We start from the raw sequence: 21,799 nt of genomic DNA, 5'->3' as shown, positions 1-21,799 counted from the left end.
GCTTCTCCATGATTTTAAAGAAAAGAATGGTATAAAATCTTCTCTGCCCATCAGAAACATCCAGGAGCCATATCAACAACTACCTCAAACTCAGTTGACATTACTCCTCTTTTCTATCCTTTGCAATGCCTTTAAAAGCATAGATCATAAAATATATTTGTTAACATTAAATGGACTAAAACCAGGAACAGACAAAAACATTTCAATAAAAAGTATTACTTCCAATGGCCATACAGATACTGGACATAGTACGATAAACTAATTTGATTACTTCCACTTATCGCATTTTCAGCTTCATCCACATCTGCAGAGGTTCCAGGTGTACATTCTTCTCTGAAGCTTTAGGGTATGGGGAAAGCATGAGGGTTTTTGACTGGAACGTTTTCCACAGTTAGGCCATTTGTTTTCAACTGAACATGTTACAATCTATATACATTTTCTTTCCCCTTTCTCAGTTTCACAGGAGGGGTAAAAATGCTAGTTGAAAATCTTCATCTGACCACTCTGACAGTTTTCTCAGAAAGGTTTTTCCGTCTAACATGGACTTCAATTTTTCTGGTTCGTGAACAAGTGTAATGTTACTCTTCACATTTCTTAAAACAATGCCACTATTTATTTTAAAGGAATTGAAACTGTATGACATATAAGAAAAAAAAATGAAAACATAAATTCTTAACAAACTAACAGTGTTTCAGAATACATAAATTCAATATAAATTCTGAAGTTTACCCAAGTGGTTCATTTTCTTTCCTATATAACATGATCTAGAGAGTAGAACATTTTATCCCATTGCAATATTTTTCTTCTGGAGATTTTTTTCACAGTCCTGTCTACCTTTGTGGACTTCCTTAAAGATAAGTTATTGGGCCCAATACATGTACTTAAAGCTTTGCTGATACATAGATTTGCAGGATTAGAATCTTAAAATACAAATCTTGAGGATACATTCACATAGTTCTGAACAGAACTGAACAAAAAAAACCCTAAAGCAACAGAAAGTATGCCACTAAAGAAAAAATAAATTAAAAATAACAGAGTTGTTTGTTGTTTTTTTTTAAATAGGCCTGTTTGAATCTGGTCTTGCCACCATGTTGGAAGTTGAAAGATCAACTTGCTTTACCTGTCGTTTTTTTTGTTGAACCTCAGTATGCAGTCTTTCTCCTTAAATTCATCTCTGTACTGTAGTACAGTACCATACAACCTCCTCCCATTTTTCCTCTAGTCCTTCCCCAGCATCCCCACATCTCTTTGCTGGACTCTGGCAGTGTCTCTGTCTGCAATCCAGATCAGCATCTACCAGAACTGTGAGAAGTCATTTCAGCATAACAAAAGGTGGGGAGAAGAGGCAGGAAGCAACCATGATGTAAGATAAACTATAGTGCAAGTTCTCAAAAAGTTTGTGATTCCAACTGGATGTATCTTCCTAGAATTCTGGTACCTCTTCATTGTGATGTTGAAAATCCTGATGACTGCTGTAGAATGAATAGTTCTATATACAAGATTTAAACAGGAGGCAACCACAGACTACCAAGCATCTCAGCATTGCCACGATTCAAATAATGTCACAAGTACAGCAGGTCTCTGTGGAAATTATTTTCTTCTTATGGAGGTAGCTCTGTTTGTGAGTTGCAAAATGTTTTGAATCAGATGTCTGCTGTTCAAATCTGTTACTTCTGGCAAGACTTTTGAATGATACCTCAGGAAGCAGTTCTGGTCAAGTAGAGGAATTGTCTTTAATGGTTTACAAGAGGTCATTCTTTAAACATATCCTATGCTGTATTTGATAATTTTATACATTTTCACTAATGCACAACTCTCTTTTTTTTCCACTTGATCTCCTCTTGTAAACCAGGACTGGGGAGTCTCGGGTATTTTGGACAGCAGAACACAAACTCTTTGGAGGTCTGCTCCTTTTCACATCACTGGCAGAGTACATAAGCAAAACAAAAAAACCCAAAAAACCAAAAGTAGGTTTGCTCATTTTTAGATTCATTTACATAGCATGATGTAGAAGGGACTAACAATAACTGGGAATTCCTTTCTGTAAGCAAGAAGTCAGTCACAGATGACATCACAGTCAGCAAAGATCAACATGAGCGGATGTTAGTGCTAGGATAGAAACGAAAGTCACTGGATTCCCTAACCTGTGTGTCTCAAATGCACCCCATTTCATATTTTAGAGCGTCTTATTTCCCAAAAGAGCAAGTCCCAGCAGCAAACAGCTACAGGGCTCAGCAGAGGTACCATCTTGATGGTTAACAGTAGCTTTACAGACCTCTGAGACAAGTTCAGTGAAGCCAGTAGGCAAAGAGGAGCATTATTTATCTACACAAATGACAAAGCTTTAGGAATGCACACAATGAGAATTGCTTCACTGTTCACATCCTAGATTTCACAGCCATGTGACACAGCACCTGCTACAAAATAAGTTCCTGCCCTGGAAAGGCTCCAGGCTCTCAAACATGCCAGTAATTGACTCACAGTGGAAAACTCAAGTCCTGCAGGGTAACCATAAAACAGAATATGAGAAAAAAAAAAAAAAAAACAGGCTAAGAAACTATATAATTTATCAGAAATGTATCAGCTTTATCTGAAAAAAATGCTTAAAATAGGTTCAAATAGCAACATTTAAGTCACTGACACCATACACAAATCTCATTCTGTTAGAAATTACAGGTTAAAATGGGGTGATTGATGAAGCATCATATTCTTCCTTCTTCCAGTATCACCAACAGCAGATAGTACCATTCTGCTGGGTTATCCCCATCTGCCTTTAGGTTACAATCTTTCTTTGCTTATTCATATTTGCCAGTGAAAGATCAGAAAGATTTGGGATGGAGTGTAAAATCTGCCAAACAGTGCCAGAAATGTAATACATGAACTCACATAGATACATTATTATTTTTTCTGTAAATAGATTAATGCAAGAAGATAGAATTATACTTTTGTGTGTGTGCAAATGGGACACAGTGCATGATCTTTCTAAAGTAAAGAGCAGAATCACTGAATCAGTACAGCAGTTCACCCAGGTCTTGAGCCCGCACCTTTGAAATTAATAGAAGTTGTCACTGACTTCAATGGTACAAAGGTATACTCTGGTAATACCTGAAGCTTCATAGATGCATGCAAGAAATGCCACAGTGGAGTATGAGGAAACCAATTTCATAAGTCAGCATATCCGTCAAGTATAATATACTGCTCAAATATCAAATCTTCTGCCTTTCAAAGATAAGACTCCCTACAACAGGAACCACAGAATGATCATGCCTGTGGAGAAAAAAAGGCAAAAGACCGTTCAACAAAATCAAAAGTTGGTTCATTGGAAGACAATGCATTGCATCATAAATGTCTACTTTAGCCTCTAAAACAGTAAACTCATGTTGCTACTCAGAAACTAGGTCATTTCTTTTACTAATTTTGCACTACTTTTGCTCTGGGAACAAGACTTATAAATGCATATATATGTATATTACTAAAACAAAAAGTAGAATGCTGTAATTCTGCATCTTTATTGAAACTAACACTCATGCTTCAACAGATGCAGCCTGTTTGCTATTTAGTCTAATTTTAAGCTCCTTTTCACAATTCTTGCTGTGAAATTAGAGTCATGCCTTACACTTGCATGTCAGAGCTTCAGATCAGAAGTCAGGCACACTGTGGTGGTTTGACCTTGGCTAAATGCCAGGTACCCACCAAGTCGCTCTATCACTTTCCCCCGCTTCCCCTTTTTTTCTCAACAGAGCAAAGAGGGGAAACAATATAAGATAGCCAACCCTTGTGGGTAAAACAAAAGCAGTTTTAATATAAGCAAAGCGAAGCAAAGGTCCGTGCGCGGAAGCAAAAAAAAAGAAACCAGATTTATTCTCCACTTCCCATTAACAGGCGATGTCGGGCCTTCTCGGGAAGCAGGGCTCTGATACGCATAGTGGTTGCCTCGGAGGACCAAGGGTGACGCCCCCTCCCCTTCCCTTCCTCCTTTCTCCCAGCTTTATACTGAGCAGACATCATATGGTCTGGAATATCCCTTTGTTCAGTTCGGGTCAGCTGTCCTGGTTGTGTCCCCTCCCAAGATCTTGCCCACCCCGTCCCACTGGGGAGGGGGCGGGGGGGAAATGTTGGAAAGAGCCTTGGTGCTGTGTAAGCACTACTCAGCAGTAGCCACAACACCAGTGTGCTATCAACACCCTGCCAGCTCCCAACATAAAACACAGCACCATGAGGGCTGCTACAGGGGAAAACCAATTCCAGCTCAGCCAGACCCAGTACACACACGCATCAGGACAAGAGCATTTCAAAGCACTCCCATCAAAACCTGATTTTGGAGCAGTGTCCTAGAATTGGTCATTCCCCCTAGCAACCACATTTATAACTCTGCATCTTCCATAAGGCTGAGACTGATAAATATGCTGAAAAGGTCATGTCATGTAGCAGTTGCTAAAGGGATACTACAAAAGGCCACAAGTAATAAGCCATGCAAGAAAAATTTACTCACAAATCTTAATACTCTTACAGTCCTTTGCAGAAAGGCAAAATTGCTTGCTGGAACAGAGGATCCACCTATTCAGCTACTAACTTTCAGTACTTTCCTTTTTAAAGCCTTCTATTGAGACATACCGTTTGGTACATTTCATTGTTAAGTTGGGGCTTTTACAGCTACAGAAGAAAAGAGGACAAGAATTTGCACAATGTCTTATACAGTTCCATGTCAGCATGATAATTACCTGGCTTTTCCAAACCTAAGATGTGCAAGAGGTATCAGTGACACAATTTCCAGTGATTCTGACAATCTTCTCAGCATATGGGATGTCACAAATAACATGGCTTTTGTTTTGTCAATAGTTTTAATTCATCCATTAACTACTTCATTGCAATCCTATCACAGCACATGTAAAGTCACAAACACAACTGAAACTGTTTTTCTTCTTTGGATTTCCTCTTACCTACTACAAAATAAAGCCAGAGATATACCTCTCTGATGTAAGGGTTAATGCCAGAAATGAGTGCAATAAACACTCTCAAACCATTTCTTGTCTCTTGCAGCAAGGCATGGATACTGGAAACTCATCATGGATACAGACTGCCTTTTTACCATAGAAAGTGTATTTAGAAACAAAGAATATGGAACATTAGCTTACCTCACAAGATAAAATTATGGGAATATTTGTTTTGGCAGAACTCGCAGGAAAATGGTTACTGTTTTGTAGGAAATTTTAAGAGATATAATAAGGCTCGGCTGATCAAAAAAGTAAACAACTTCAACAGCAAGCGACCAAGGAAACTAAGTTTCTTTATTAGTCTTTTTTGCTGTTGTTTTTCACTCAGTGGCACAGATAATTTAAAATGATAACTAGTAGTTGAGCTAAAAGAAATCTCCTGATAAAGAGCAGCTTTAGGAGGGCAGGAACTTTATCAGAAATATATTCTGCTGCTATAGACTTTCAAATGCAAATGACACAAAATCTGAGTATCTGGCTACAATAGTGCCCCCAGGTGATGTGCTTGTTTCTATCAGTTATTCCTGTGCACTAATGCTGTAACAGCACTGAAAGGGACTCATATCAGGCTGTTTAGAACCTGCGTTTCCAGTGCTTTGGAGCTATAGTTCATCCCCTGGAAAGTCTGAGATGCACATACAAATTCCACTTCAGCACCAGAAAAGAGCAGACTACAGAGTATATGAGTATCAGCCCAGACTTGCTTCTTACCCATTTCAAACTCCTTGACAGGAAAGAAATCAGCTTCTACACAAAGCAGAGCTGATGGATGCTGCAATGAAGCCTCATCCTGCTGAGACATCTGGACAGTCTCAGCAGCTAGGCTAAGGGGCAAGGAGGGTGTTTGTGGAGGAGGCTTTTTCATTTGTTTTACTGTTAGCCAGGAGAATAGAGGAAACAAAGGATGAGTTTAGTGGAGAGGAGGACACATCAAAGAAAGATTTACTGAAAGTAAGTGTCATGAATTTGCTACAGTATTACACAGGTGCTATTCTGTACATCTTCAACAGCTGTTTCACATAAAAGCATTTATTCTGCTACCAGTATTTGCCAAGTAGAAAAATACCAAAAAAAAGTATGCTGGGAAGCAAATGGGAATTTGTAAGTCAACAAGATAAACTTGGCCATTAGGCTGAAGAAATGTTCAGTGATTGAACAGGTATTTCTTGGTGTTTATTATGAGCTCTTGCATTTCCTGGAGAAGACCCAGCCCAAAGAAAGCTTTAATCTAGGGCTGCAGGTATACGCAATGTTTCTGGCTCCATCACTTAGAGCCAAATGTGTCCACTCTTGGGCAGTGCTAACAAGGATGGAGTGCAGAAGACATAATCCCTCAGCTTCCCCATAAATCCACCTTTGAAGCGTTGGCTCTGAATTCATACAGCATCTAGGAGTACAATCCATTTCTGATATCTATCTGCCAGTGGTCTTCCATATCTTACCTAACTACATACCTAAAACCTAGGGAGGTCAGCATGCATGCCATGCATCCATGCTGCCTCTCCTGAACTGGCCTCAGGAGTCTCACTTAAAGTCCACTTACATTGCTGAAGGCCCACGTGTAACCAGCATGTATCTCTCACTGTAAGACAAATGGAAACCAAGAGGGATTCAATGACTGCTATTCTCCCAACGGTAGATACTGATCTTTAAAAATTAGCTATAAAGAACTCTGAAACTTTCATAAAAGTTTATCTGTCAAACCATCTGTTCTGGACCATAGATCATTCCCAGTTAATTTGCATAGGTTTCTCTAAGAACACTCGCAAATAACTGAGGTCAAGACAAGCATACACTGCTTATAACTGACTGAGAAACTTGGCATGGAGTGAATAACATATTTGCTATTCATCCACCCCTTCCTTTCAAGAACTAAAACAATACTGTTGTCACCACCAAGAGTTTGCTATTAAGAGATGCCTGATTGAGTACTACAGCTCTCCAAGTGTGCACTGCTGTTGCTACAGCCATTGCAGTGGAGTTACCCTGTACAACCAGGCAGTACAGATATGTCCCTGATGTGCAAGTATACCAGGAAGAAATCTTACTCCACTCTGGAAAATATTAAAACACATCCTTAGGCCTGTGTTCAAGGGCAGACCTTGAAGCTTCAAGTGCTCAGGACCTAACAGAACAGAAGCCTTCTTCTCTAGAAGCTGTGTGACATCTTTCAGACCAGTGAAGAAGTACAGATTCTACTTCAGACAGTAGGATTTGGGTTTGTTTGGTTTTGGGTTTGGGGGGTTTTTGTCAGTGTGAATTTAATAGGGAATACAGGTGTATTTTCACTTGCTGCCCGAGGGAGAAAAATCAACATCTGCCATTTTGGAAGTTACTCCAAACATTTAATCAAAAGCTAGGAATCCCCAGCTAGTTGTTCCAGCTTATTAAGGGTGAAAATGTTTTCAACACCTATGATTCTGTCTGTCTGTGTAATTTCTTTTCATAAATAGAAGTCAGGCCAGCTGTAGCTTGTTGTTTTCTAACCACTTAATGCAAGTGGCTAAAAGAGACATCTTCTCCATAAAATTAACAGGCCAGTTGACAATGCCCTCCCCTCTACTGCTCAGTGAGAGATAACATAGTCAGGGGCTACCCTAGGAGTTGTGCTTTGATTTCTCCTTACCCATGTTACTCTGTAGATGTAATAGACATTTCAGGTCTATTTACTTACATATAGACTAGATTGTTAGCCAGGTGAAAGCTATGTTGACACTACTTAATCCCAACTGGCAAGATTAAAATCATTGCCATGATGAAAATTATATTCTGACTGCCTATAGCACTCCCAAGTACAGGAAGTCTAGACATTACCATCCGGAAAGAACAAAAACCAAAACGTACCAAAGAAATCAAAAACATGCTCCCCACCCATAAAAGCCCAGAATTTATCTAGTGATTTTCAACTCAGTCAAAAAAGAAAAGGCACAAGCATGAAATGGCAATCAAGCACTTTTTTCCAAGCTTTTAATTAATTCTGAGTAAGACTGCACAATATCCAGAATTAATTCAAAGACTGGGATGGATGCTTGAGGTGGTAGGGTGCTTGAGGTGGTAGGGTAAAAAACATCCATTACGACTTTGCTTTTTAGCACAGTGTTAACAAAGTACAGCCTTTTCCCTTGCAAAGAGGCAGAGGCTGTGTTAGTTACAGGCTGGTTTTTGATCTTACTGCAACGGAATACTTCAGCTGCCACCTCCTGGATAATCGATTCTACTGCACCGCACAAGACCTGTTTCCCATCTGCCTTCCTAAATCCTGTAAATACAGACAAAACAGATTCTCCTTTAAGTGTATTCTTATCCTAATCCAAACAGGTGCTTTACTAACTATATTTTTCACCAGTAGTGAAGAGTGACAAACAACATCGTATTTTCAGCCTTGATCCCAAGTTTGTATTCAGAGGACCAGAAAAGACTAGGAACTTGGATGCAATACAGAAGGAAAGGATGGGATAGGTACCACAGACCCACCTACCCAATAAGACGGCAGTACTGAATAGGGGGATCTTTGTTCTGTCCAGATCTGCCAAGTCCTGTCAAGTCTAGCCTTCACAGGGAAGATCAAGAAGCTAAAAGAGAAAATCCTTGATGATCGGTAGCAGTGCATCAGATTTTGCCAACATGATGGGGTAAAACTGGTCATTAAATAATGCAAGTCAAATACAGGTTTGTGGTGAGGAAGAGAAAGATATTTACACATGTGTTTCTTCAGTTGATTAATATCATGACATCAGCTACTATGTAAGCCAAGTCATGGGTGATATCTGAGCAGTGGTAAGAATGAAGTGAATGTCTCTGGATGACCTGCTACACCACTTGGATGCACACAAGTCTGTGGGACTGGATGGGTTACACCCAAGGGTGCTGAAAGAGTTGGCAGATGTGCTCACCAAGCCGCTTTCCATGATTTACCTGAAGTCATGGCTAACTGGGGAGGTCCCGTTGGACTGGAGGGTGGCAGATGTGACACCCATCTACAAGAGAGGCAGAAAGGAGGATCCAGGAAATTATAGACCAATAAATCTGACCTCGGTGCCAGGGAAGGTCATGGAGCAGGTCATCTTGAGTGCCATTACAAGTCATAGAATGGACAACCAGGGGATCAGGCCTAGTCAGCATGGGTTTATGAAAGGCAGGTCCTGCCTGACAAACCTGATCTCCTTCTATGACAAGATGACCCGACTGTTGGACAAGGGAAAAGCTCTGGATATTATCTACCTGGATTTTTGAAAAGCATTCGACACAGTTCCCCATAGAATTCTCATAGAAAAACTGGCTGCCCATGGCCTGGATGAGCAAACGGTCTGCTGGGTCAAGCACTGGCTGGATGGACGGTCCCAGAGAGTGGTGGTCAATGGAGCTAAATCCAGCTGACGGCCGGTCACAAGTGGTGTTCCTCAGGGCTTGGTGTTGGGACCATTTCTGTTTAACATCTTTATTGATGATCTTGATAAGGACATAGAGTGTATCATCAGTAAGTTCGCAGATGACACCAAGTTAAGCGGGAGTGTCGATCTACATGAGAATAGGGAGGCTCTACAGAGAGACTTGGATAGATTGGATCAGTGGGCCAATGTCAACAGGATGAGCTTCAACAAAGTCAAGTGCCAGGTCCTGCACTTGGGCCACAACAACCCCGTGTATCGCTACAGGCTTGGGGAGGTGTGGCTGGAGAGCTGTCTGGAAGAGAAGGATCTGGGGGTTCTCATTGACAGGCAGCTGAACATGAGCCGGCAGCGTGCCCAGGTGGCCAAGAAAGCCAACGGCATCCTGGCTTGTATTAGAAATAGTGTGACCAGCAGAAGTAGGGAGGTGATAGTCCCCCTGTACTCTGCACTGGTGAGGCCACACCTGGAGTATTGTGCCCAGTTTTGGGCACCTCAATACCAGAGAGATATCGAGGTGCTGGAGCGAGTGAGGAGGGCAACGAAGCTGGTGAAGGGCCTGGAGAATAAATCCTGTGAGGAGCGATTGAAGGAGCAGGGACTGTTCAGTTTGAGGAAGAGAAGGCTGAGGGGAGACCTCATCACTCTCTACAACTACCTGAAAGGACATTGTAGAGAGGTTGGTGCTGGTCTCTTCTCACAGGTAATTAGCAATAGAACAAGAGGGAACGGCTTTAAACTGCAACAGGGGAGGTTTAGACTGGACATTAGGAAAAATTTTTTCACGGAAAGAGTGGTCAGACAGTGGAATGGGCTGCCCAGGGAGGTGGTGGAGTCACCATCCCTGGATGTGTTTAAGGGTCGTTTGGATGTGATGTTGGGGGATATGGTGTAGGGGAGAACTTTGTAGAGTACGACTGATGGTTGGATTTGATGATCCCAAGTGTCTTTTCCAACCTGAATGATTCTGTGATTCTGTTACCAGTGCATTACAGCACAGGAGCTGCAGACTTTGAAATTCTGCATCTTGTTCAAATGGGGCTATCACTCTAAAGTAGATATAAAAAAAAGAGCATTTGGGACCTCTTTGAATGGGAATTTTTAATGTCACTGCATCTACAGATCTATCTGCTGCAACATCAAAACTGAACTACAGAAAAAATGCCTATGATAAATACAGGTATTTCATGCTGGTGACTCAGGCTAAAACTAAGAATTGTCGATTCCACTCAGAAAACTGAAATAAAGAGGAAAAAAGTAATCTTAGACCTCTTAAACATTATGTCTCAGGACACCCTTGTACTACAAGTCAACAGAAACTGTGAGAACATGACATGTCCCTACTCATCAACTCCATTTGACTCTGTTGGACAAGGCAGGATTCATAGTTAAACACCTGACTTAAACAAAGCATCACACTTAGCTAAAAACAGGCCCATAGAGAGCAGAAAGTCATAGGTACAACTACCCCTATAACCACAGCCATCAGTAGCATCCAGTTTCTCTCATCACAGACTACACACACTTGCTTCCAGTGGTGTTCCACAGTCCCTGTTGGCTTTATCTCCTTAGTACAAGTCTTCAGCATCTCAGGGTATTCTGACACTGTGAAACAAGTATATCACAGTCTCAGGAAATGTGAGTTCTTCGGGCAAGGCCACGGCTGGATGCTCTATTCAGAACCTATGTTCATGGATGGGAAGGCCAGAGAGGCAGAGCAGTAGATTTACTTAATCCTCAGGTTTATAAAGAAGCAGAATTATTATTTCATTGTACTATAAGGTATCACATTTACTTCCAGTCAAGCAAGACAACACTTACATTAAAAAAGCATACTACAACAAAAATTGCTTGTACATTTGAAGTTTGTCTTTTACTCATAATCTCCCTGAGCATTGTTGGGTTTTGGGTTTTGGGTTTTTTCTTTTCCGAAGTATGGTATTGACTTATCCAGTGCTCTGCATTAGTGTTTGTCTCCATGTAAAAGAGGCTGGGGATCTCTGGCCTAGAAGCATAAGGATTATTAAAATACTAACATTCTCTCCCAAATTTCCTAATAATTTAGACAATGAAAAAAGATAGGGAAATCAGCATACTCAGCAAATCAACATAACGAGAATCAGATAAGCAGGCTTAGAAGGTTTTTCTGTTTTGTGATTCCTCTTTAATGGGATCCAGCAGCATAATTATCAGGTTCTTCAAATAAGCCAGTTTTTGCCATTTTATCTCTAAATCTCAGGGTGGTTCTCCATGAACCTGCTAACACAATTTCCCATTTCTTTTTAATACCATAATGCAAGACAGTGAATTCTCTCCTAGTATTAAACAGTCCTGTTTACATAAGAAGAGTGCAGTCACACTAACATCACATCCTCTGAGGTTTCTAACACTAAATATCAGCTATTCATTCCTGTCCAGTATTTCCTGCCCACTAGTGTGCATTCATACACTCCTTCCTCCCAGTCCTGATGCCAGTCTCTCAAGAATCCAGCTCAGCTCTTCCCCTTATTCTTGATAAAATACACTGCATAAATAATATATTATTTTTTACAATCTGTATCAATGTTGTACCTAGATCTTGCACAATATTTCATAAGTTTAGGGGGTTGTGACAATTTTCTTACAAGCTGTAGTTAATCTTTTTTAAAAACAGAACAACAAAACAACTCCCCTCAAATTATTTAATCAGTCTGATCAAATCTTGGAAACATAGGCCAAATTGAATTAACCCAATTACCCTTCTCTCTCCGCTTCACTCTATGTTTCAGTCACTTGTCACTAAGATGAAGCATGGTTTAAAGGAAAAAAGCTTTCCCTTCTGTCTGGGAATAAAGGGCTTGTTGCAACAAAATGCGTTTCCATTTTGGGGCTGACCCTGCTTTCATTTCATTTCACTCTTCATCCGTACATCACTACAGCAATGTTACTAAGGCAGGGAGATAGATATCATCTGGCTGTTGTAGGAAAATAACATCCAAGAAAGTACACGCAATTTATATGTAACTGTTAGGATACAAACTTTTTAAGAATTTTTGTTCTTCACACTAGCTGTAAGAGGAATTTACAACATCCTTCATGCTGATCTTACCCCCATCTCCTCAGCTCACTGAAATTGTGGGATACTTGCTTTCTTTTAGCACTCTTACAACATGTAAGTTTGACACAGGACGATGGTATTTTACTGCAGTTTCCCAGAGGCATAAATTAGTTTCCTTTCTTTCATCTACACTTTCTTGGTAGGCAGGAGTGAACCTTGGTCACACTGAAGAAGAGAGACCACCATTAGGGCTCTCAAATACACAAACAGCCCTGTTCTTCTCAAGAAAGTAATGGAAAGAATAAACATGAGCTTGAGCTCAAGGAATGCAGTGTAACACAGCTGTAGGGTTAAATAAGTACACAAGTTATTTTTCTGCTTCATCATCCAGATCTGCAAGTAATACAGCTCAGAACTGATGTTGCGTCACCTTGAGGAATTCACAGCTATGCAACATCAGTCAGAGCCAGATCAAAGATCCACTGCTAGAGGCAATAACTTTTTGGTCTCAGCTTGTCGTCTTTCAGAAACATGGTTTCTCTGCAAAAGTCAGAGTACTGAACTAGAAAATTCATCAAGCTGTTTCTTTCAATTAGTCATCACAATGTGCAGAACGAGTTTCAGCTCTTCTCAGCATTCTGTACAGGTTAGCACTGGTTTCTGAAGATCATTTTGAAGTAGCAAGGCTGGAGGGAGGAGCACTGTCATTAAAAACACCTTCATCAACTTTTGCCAAAGTGAAACTGCTGATTGTCCAATAAGGCACTCACCATCTTTCCATACATTCAAGACTGCTTCAGAACCAGATCTTGAAGTATCTATTCTCTTTGGTTTTGTACTTCTTGCTCAAACCAGAGTAAGAGAAAACACATTTAGTATTCTCATTCACAATCTTTAGTAGGAATAAAAATGTGTCAGTTTTATTCCTGATTGATACCACGTTGAAAGGGGTTACGAATGAGTACATGTATTGTTTTGAAAACAAGGAAGCCTTAAAATACAAATAAAGTACACTGCAAATCAACCTGAAAAAAAAAAAATCAAACTAGAACCTCTGCACGCAAAATAATTCAGAATACTGATACTTAAATGAAGCTGATTATCAATTGGGACAGCTCACTAGGATATAGAGCAGGAAAGTAAAAAATTGTGTTTGGGTTCTCCAGTCCATTACAGGACAGAGAACTGATAGCACCAAGATTTCTGAGTATTTATCTAGACAACTTACTGAAAACCTTCAGACTAAGCAATATCAGCAGAAAAGGCTAGAGGACAAATTCTGGAAAAACTCTAAAAGACTATCATGTATGCCAGCATAGCCAAGGTAAAGTAAGGGGGAAATAAAATAAGTGGATGCAAATATCTGAAGGGAAGAAACATTAAAGGAAGAAGAATCATTTGCGGAAATAGAAAGCTTGCTATGTTGAACAAAGAGATGAAATTAAAATAAGGTCATTTAATATGGTTATTACCAAAAGCAGTTTGTGCTAAAATACATCAGGCTATGGGAAATATAACAAACAGATCTAAAACTTCATAAGTATTTAGAGGAAGAAAAAAGCAATATTTTTATACACAGTCATTTTGCAGCAGAAATGAGATGATATAGAAACTACTAAACAGTGATCCTGCAGTGCTTTTGTCACAATGGTTCTAACTAGTAGGACTAACAATGTGTTCAAAAGTTACAAACATTTAAATGCTGCATTTGTAATAACACTAAATAATAATTTTCTCTAAAAGTTGGAATCTTAGCAGGCCCTTGTAATCATTGACACATTTTCCCACTTCTTGTAGACATATCCAAAACATTGAGAAATACAACTTGAGGGTATTTATGCAACCTTTCAGAGTAAAAGTTTCAGTCAGTTTTCTCCCAGTTTCAGCCTTCCCACTGATATGCCAAAGGGAGAGAGACTCACAGCAACCACAACAGGATACATACTCTTTATGATACACCACCGTACCACACAGGGCAAACCAGTGTATCCTATATGTGGAAACAGAGCCATTTCCCAGGCAATGCAGCACCTCTGCAGTGCTGTGGTAGTTCAGAGACCATATCAGAAGAAACTCTCAAGGTTTTTAAATGATCCATAGCTGTTTTCATTATTCATTTCATTATTATTGAAACAGTGACAGCGTGACAAAGACTGCAGATTTTCAGATAGATCTGTGGAACGAAATGGCAGAAAGCATGCAGCCTGGCTGTACACACAATTAAAATGAACAGGCTACAGAGACGGATGCAGTCCCCACTGACCTTAACAATGTTGATGTTTACATATGAACCTCCCCACTCAGCTGCAGATAGGGAATGACAGACAATACTACAAATTAGTGAAGGTCAATAGAGCAGGAGGCAGCAGTTAGTCAATTACAAAAGCAAACCCTTTGCTAAAGCACCAAGTCCTGTGTTTTCTCAGTATAATCAAATGCCTGAGTCACGGAGTCAAATAAAATTGACCTGTTTTTCCTTTGTCTAATTGACTGATGCCTGGACTTGCATGAACTTTAGGTGCGTTAGAAGTCTTAATATCCTGTGGCAAAAGACAGACATCTAATTAGTCCATCTTCAGGTCTAACGGCTGCTTCTGCAATGTGCAGTTCCATCCAACCATGACAAAATCTTTGCTTTGAAGGTGTTTACAAAGTCAAAAAAAATTGTTTACAAGCTATGTATGAACTCTACTGGGTGCTACTAAAGTTTCTACAGCAAAACAATTCCTGTTTGAAGAGCAATGATGAAATATAAACAAAAGCAAAAAAAAAAAAAAAACTAAACACTTTCCTCAGATGAGATGTGTTCTTTCTGGCAGTGAGATGAAGCAAATCATGAAGTTAGTTTTCTTGAAATAGCAAGGCATAATAATTTTCCTGATACATTCTCCAGAATAAGTAATTCAAAATCTTAAATAGCCTTACAGATCTGTTTTTTCCCTTTAGCTCTGTGGGTCACCTACATAACTACTCAAGTCCTTCAAAAAACTATATACAGCCTCAAGATTTTCAAGGTTTTTTTCTACACATTTCCTATATATATTGGTTTAACTTAAAATGGGCTTCGGATGAATTGTGTCAAAGCTTGCTCCCATGATAAGTAGCTGCAACTGTTGTTGCTGCTTCAAAGCTTCTTCCGCTATATTTGTGTGTGTGCTTGAGCTTAGACACCATGCTGAGCTATAACTGAAATAACACTGGACACTGGTCTCACACTTGGATTTTCAAAGGAATCCAAGGACACCCAAATCTCATTGCAAGAGTTGGTGCCTAACAAAATCTCAACTCAAACCAGAAGGTACCTTACTGCATTTTGGCCACGCCTCTGAGTAAAAAAGCAGTTGGACATGGAAGGCCAACTAGGTTGACTTTTACTCAAGGCTCTATGATCCTCTTCCCTGTAAACTATACTCATTGAAGTTAGAAATTGGACAGCAGCTGTAGAACCCCACTTCTATATCATTTGTAGTATTAGAAGACAGATATCATTAAAATATTAATTTAAAACAGAGAATAAAAATTGAAACAAACTCCAGAAATGTACTTTCTGTGTACAATTCCCTATGCATTCACACCAGTATCATGCAGTCTCTTCTTTGGACAAAGCAATTGCCTAGATTTACCACTAATAAATTCTGCTTGAAAATACATTATAAATAAGGTTCCTCCAACAGTGCACCACTGAGCACAGCCCTGACAGATTCTTCTGACACCAGAACTATAGACCAAGAGGTTGAAAAGCACATTCTCGAACACTCAAAGTTACAGACTTCATTTATGCAGTTTCATGACAAAGTATATGTACTCTCTCTCTCTCTCTAATCACATACAATATTTTATATGTACATTTACACGTTTTTACATATATAAATAAAATATACAACTTGGAAAATCAACTTCCAAACCCATTCAGTTTCTCATTGTTATATTAGTACTTTCTCTGCTCTACTAAACCTGTAACCACATTTTTCAACAGTCCCTCTAATTTGGCTGGGAAATTTCCTAGTTATTTTCCTTCTCTCCCAGCTGCAGTTACCAATGCCTCGCTAACACGCTTCCCTTGAACTGATATTGCTTTTCAACTGTCTCTTTGTTCCCCAGTGTCATACTGTTATTTCTGGACTAAACAATGCATTCTATCATCACACAAGAGTCATCCCCTAAGAGGCAAACCAAGTTATTTGCTATTTCTCATTTCTTTTACCAAGGGGCTACTTAGTTGAAAAAACAAAATTTCTTTTCAAATTCTTAAAAACAGCACACTTAAAATGCACACCATGAAACTCAAGTTTTTTAAACAACAGCTTCAGTGCTCACATACATTCAGAAGCGAGAATCCAATGCTTCAAGAAAGTATTAAAACAATACTTCATGTTGCCACATAAGGCTATCTAGATCTACAATAAAAGCCAGGGAAAATGGAATCCCTTTAGTCACTGACATGAGCCTGTTACATTCATGAACTGTCACAGATAGAAACGTTTTAGAAGCAGATAGAGAAAAAGAGAAAATAAGTAGACATTACATTTGTTGATCAGATTTAGTACATTGTACAGGTCCACTCAGCTCCAGCCACTTCCACTGACAGGTCTTAGGAAACTTTAAAGCTTCTCTTGAACTAACTCTTACGTAGTTTAAGGGAGTTCACAAGCGACACTGGTCTGACGTTAGCACCGTCATGCACAGTCAACTTTTACATAAATATTTCCATTCTACTGAAAAATTGCTTATACAATAACATCAACAAAAACTGAGTAAACATCAGAAATGTATGTGCCTATTGCCCATGGCCACAAATTAAAACAAATTACTAGTGTAAATGACTTTTAGCAGGATTAGTGCTCAAAAGTATGATATTCCCTTGGGATCTTTGAGAAATCAGAAGCCAGTTTCCTTTTAATGAAAGATGGCACTTTTGTACTAGACAAAATGTTAACAAACACTAAGGCAAAATTTAGAAATGTTAAAAAAAAAAATCCAGCTTCATTCATTACTAAACATTAACTGTGTTTAAACTTCTTCCCAAGGAAGGAATGACATTGGGTTTGTGATACAACAGACACTTCTGATGAGGTAAAATTTTATGTCAAATAAATTATGTTCAAGAGAATGCCTTATAACTTTCCTTTGACATCACAGTCTGTCTCCCTGGGAAGATCCAGGGAACTACAGGCCAGTCAGTCTCACCTTCATGCCCAGCAAGATCATGCAGTGGATCCTCCTGGAAACTGTGCTAGAGCACACGGGAAATAAGGAGGTGACTGATGACAGCCAACATGGTTTCACTATGGGCAAGTCAGGCCTGACAAATTTGGTGGCCTTCTACAATGGGGTTACAGCATTGGTGGATAAGGGAAGAGCAACTGATGTCATCTACCTGGACTTGTGTAAAGCATTTGACACTGTCCCGCACAACATCCTTGTCTCTAAATTGGAGAGATGTGGATTTGATGGATGAACTACTCAGTGGATAAGGAATTGGCTGTTTGGGCTCCAAGAGTTGAGGTCAACAGCTCAATGTCCAAGTGGAGAGCAGTGACAAGAGGCGTCCCTTGGGGGTCAGTGTTGGGGCCAGTGCTGTTTAACACCTTTGTTGGAGACATGGACAGTGGGACTGAGTGCACCCTCAGCGAGTTTGTCAACAACATCAAGCTGTGTGGTGCGGTCGACACACTGAAGGGAAGGGATGCCATTCAGAGGGACCTTGACAACCTTGAGGGGTGGGCCTGTGAAACCTCATGAAGTTCAACAAGGCCAAGTGCAAGGTCCTGCACATGGGTTGGGGCAATCCCAAGCACAAATACAGGCTGGGTGATGAGTGGATTGAGAGCAGTCCTGAGGAGGAGGACTTAGGGGTATTGGTGGATGGAAAGTGAATATGAGCCACCAATGGGCACTCGCAGCCCAGAAAGCCAACACTGTCCTGGGATGCATCAAGAGAAGTGTGACCAGCAGGTCAAGGAAGGTGATTCTCCCCCTCTACTCTACTCCTGTGAGACCCCACCTGGAGTACTGCATTCAGATCTGGGGCCCCCAACATAAGAAGAACATGGACCTCCTCGAGAGGGTACAGAGAAAGGCCATGAAGATGACCAGGGGCTGGAGCACCTTCCCTGTGAGGACAGGCTGAGAGAGTTGGGGTTGTTCAGCCTGGAGAAAAGAAGGCTCCAGGGAGACCTTATAGCGGCCTTCCAGTACTTAAAGGGGGCTACAGGAAAGATAGGGGGGAACAAGGGGTAGCAGTTTTAAACTGAATGAAGGTAGATTTAGATTAGGTATAAGGAAGGTAGATTTAGATTAGGTATAAGGAAGAAATTCTTCACTGTGAGGGTAGTGAGACACTGGAACAGGCTGCCCAGAGAAGTTGTGGATGCCCCCTTCCTGGAAGTGCTTCCTGGAAGCAACCTGGTCTAGTGGAAGGTGTCCCTGCCCATGGCAGGGGGGTTGGAACTAGGTGATCTCCAAGGTCCCTTCTAACCCAAACCATTCTATGATTCTATGATTTTATGATTGTCTGAAGAGGCATGACAAAGATACAGGGGGAAATTTAGGGGAAGAGAAGAAACAACTGTTCTCACACATCATTCATGCCTTGAGGTACCTGGGTCCTGTTGCACACACATCAGTAGGATCAAGTATTTCCTACTGTACTGGGTACATGCATGTGGAGCTGGCTGAGTCCATAGAGGTGACACCAGGAGGGCTTATGCTTTCAATGGCAGCACTCAACAGACACAGTAACTACCTCTGAAAGACTTCGGTAAATATCTACACCTGTGGTAAACACCTACACTGTGCATGCCAGCTGGATGTCCACCACAGCTACCTTGGGCCCCTTTAGAGTGCACCGGTTGCATCGATATTGGAAAAGGGAAGCCTTGTTTCCAGTTTGTCTAGAGCTTGTGTCCAGCACTAGAGCTTCCTCACAAAGGTAAGTAGACACAAACCAAAGCTAAGGCCTGATGTGTACCAATATATAGAAGACCGAGGGACAGAGTTTAAGTAAGAAGATAAAAGTACCAACATGACCTTACGAACTCACCCACATACATCTCCTATAATACAGTTAACAAATCTTGAGCTGGCTCTTGTATTTTATAGCCCAGTAAGTGCTCTATAGAAAGTTATGTTCTGATAAAATGTCAGTTAACATACATGAAAGCAAAGAGGTCTCAAATGGGAAAATTAGTGAGATCTTCCTGAAAACAAGTTTAAAGCATAACTGCTTATAGAAAACAGATGCCATGGCAGCATACAATTGTATGTTGCAGTTTTAGTTTAAGATACAGCCTTCTGAACCATAAAATGTTGTAACTACATATTGAGATAGCAAAGAAAACGGATCTTTGAAAGCAATGTTAATGGAAAGTGGTTAGCACAGTAAGGCAAATGAAAGAATTAATTTACATTCAGTTAAACTCCAGAGACTCAGAGAAGTAATTTACAAGTCTGTCCAATAAAAAACTGGGCATATAAAAATAAGAGAAAGGATGAGATAATTTTTTAGTTTGGAAAACTGGTACTCTGTTTTTTAGGAATTTGTCAGACAAAAGCCAAAGTAAAGATATTTAAATGCAGCCTTTCAGAGAGGTGGGTCATATGTCCTCATCTGGGGAGAGGGCATGTCAAAAGAGGCACCAAGAGGTTAGAATGTGATTCCTAGCATAAAGGAGATGTTGAAAATCAAAGACAAGACAACAGAGGATTTTGAAAGGTTTGGGAAACCCAAGCAGTCCTGAAGGGATATCTCCAGTATCTCATATTTTTGTAAAGCATAAAGTATGATTGCAATTTAGGAGAATTACAATTTTCTATGGATAAATTGCAGCTTGAATGAGAAACCTCTAGGAAGACTACAGACCTTATTTCTTTTTCACAGAGGGACAAAAGTCTGTTAAGAGAAGAGGAATAAACACCAGCAGAAGTTACATTTTTTTAATGCTGAAATCAGTTTGTTGGGGTTTTCTTCCCTGAGTACTTTTGCAGGGACAAGCTTAAAGAATGGTATCACCTACACTGCTTCACTGAGCATCTGCAGCTAACTGGACAGCTCACCACCTTGAAAAACATGGTCACAAGATTCTAAACATCATAACTGTGTTTAGCATTAACTACTCTACACTGCAGCTTGTCCTTCAGAGGACACACATGACCAGTAACCACATCTCACCCATCAAGAAATACTAGTAGTCTACACTACCTGACAACTTTCTGCTCGTATCATTAACTAAAAATCATTATCAAGCATGTACACTTTGAGATTTAAGGTCTAAAATATACTGACATATTTTGGTTTAGCTCGTATTTCCTAGATTTTATTTGTTGAAGCTGAATATGACCTGTTATCTGGAATTAATATTTTTAAAGTTAATTTCTTGAAAGAAATCAAAAGCTATAGGGAGCCTGAATTACTGACACTCTTGTTAAAACTGTCATTAAATTTCAGTGGGATCACATTTGTTTTCCTGAAATCATGTTATAAAGTTCCCTGCAGCCTTAAGAATTAATGACCTATGTAACATAGCATCATAAATACTGTGTCATTTTTTATTAAAACAGACTTTTGATTCAAGGAACACTGAAATAGAAACATGTCACAACAGTTCCATGGGTCAATGTGCTCTAAATGCCATTAAATATAAAATTAATGTAAAATTAATGTAAAGGCATCATTAAAATGTTTTTCCAAATTGACTTGGTTTAATTAAAACCTATTATATCCTGGAAGGCACACTACAAAAGACAAGGATAGCATGCAAGAGCTATATACAATTATTTCTGTTCCTAACACAAAAGTTGTCAAGTAGAAATTAGCACCTTGTTTAAAAATAGCAAGCTGTTAAGATTCCAAGTAATGGGGAAATAGTGTGCAGTGGTATTTCAACCAGTTATCTTAGATGTGTAGCAGAATCATAGGATATCTGAAGTTGGAAGGGATCCATAAGGATCATGAAATCCAACTCCCTGCTCCTCCTTAAGACTAGACTGGTACGACTAAGATCATCGTCCAGACGCTCCTTGAACTCTGACAGGCTTGATGCCATGACTTCCCTGGGAGCCTGTTCCAGTGACTGACCACCATCTCAGTGAAGAACAACCTTTTCCTAATGCACAATCTGAACTTCCCCTGATGCAGCTTCATACCATTTCCTCGTGTCCTATCACTGGTCACCAGAGATCAGCACCTCCCCTTCCACTGCCCAACCTGAGGAAGTTGTAGACTGTGATAAGGTCACCCCTCAGCCTTCTCTTCTCCAACTGAACAAACCAAGTGACTGCAGCTGCTCCTCATAACACTTGCCCTCAGGACCTTTCACCATGTTGGTCACCTTCTCTGGACACATGCCCGTAGTCTCATGTCCTTATATTGAAGTGCCCAA

Source organism: Strix aluco, chromosome Z (genome assembly GCF_031877795.1).
Source record: "Strix aluco isolate bStrAlu1 chromosome Z, bStrAlu1.hap1, whole genome shotgun sequence".
Classification (NCBI taxonomy): Eukaryota; Metazoa; Chordata; class Aves; order Strigiformes; family Strigidae; genus Strix; species Strix aluco.
This window is presented reverse-complemented; position numbering follows the sequence as displayed.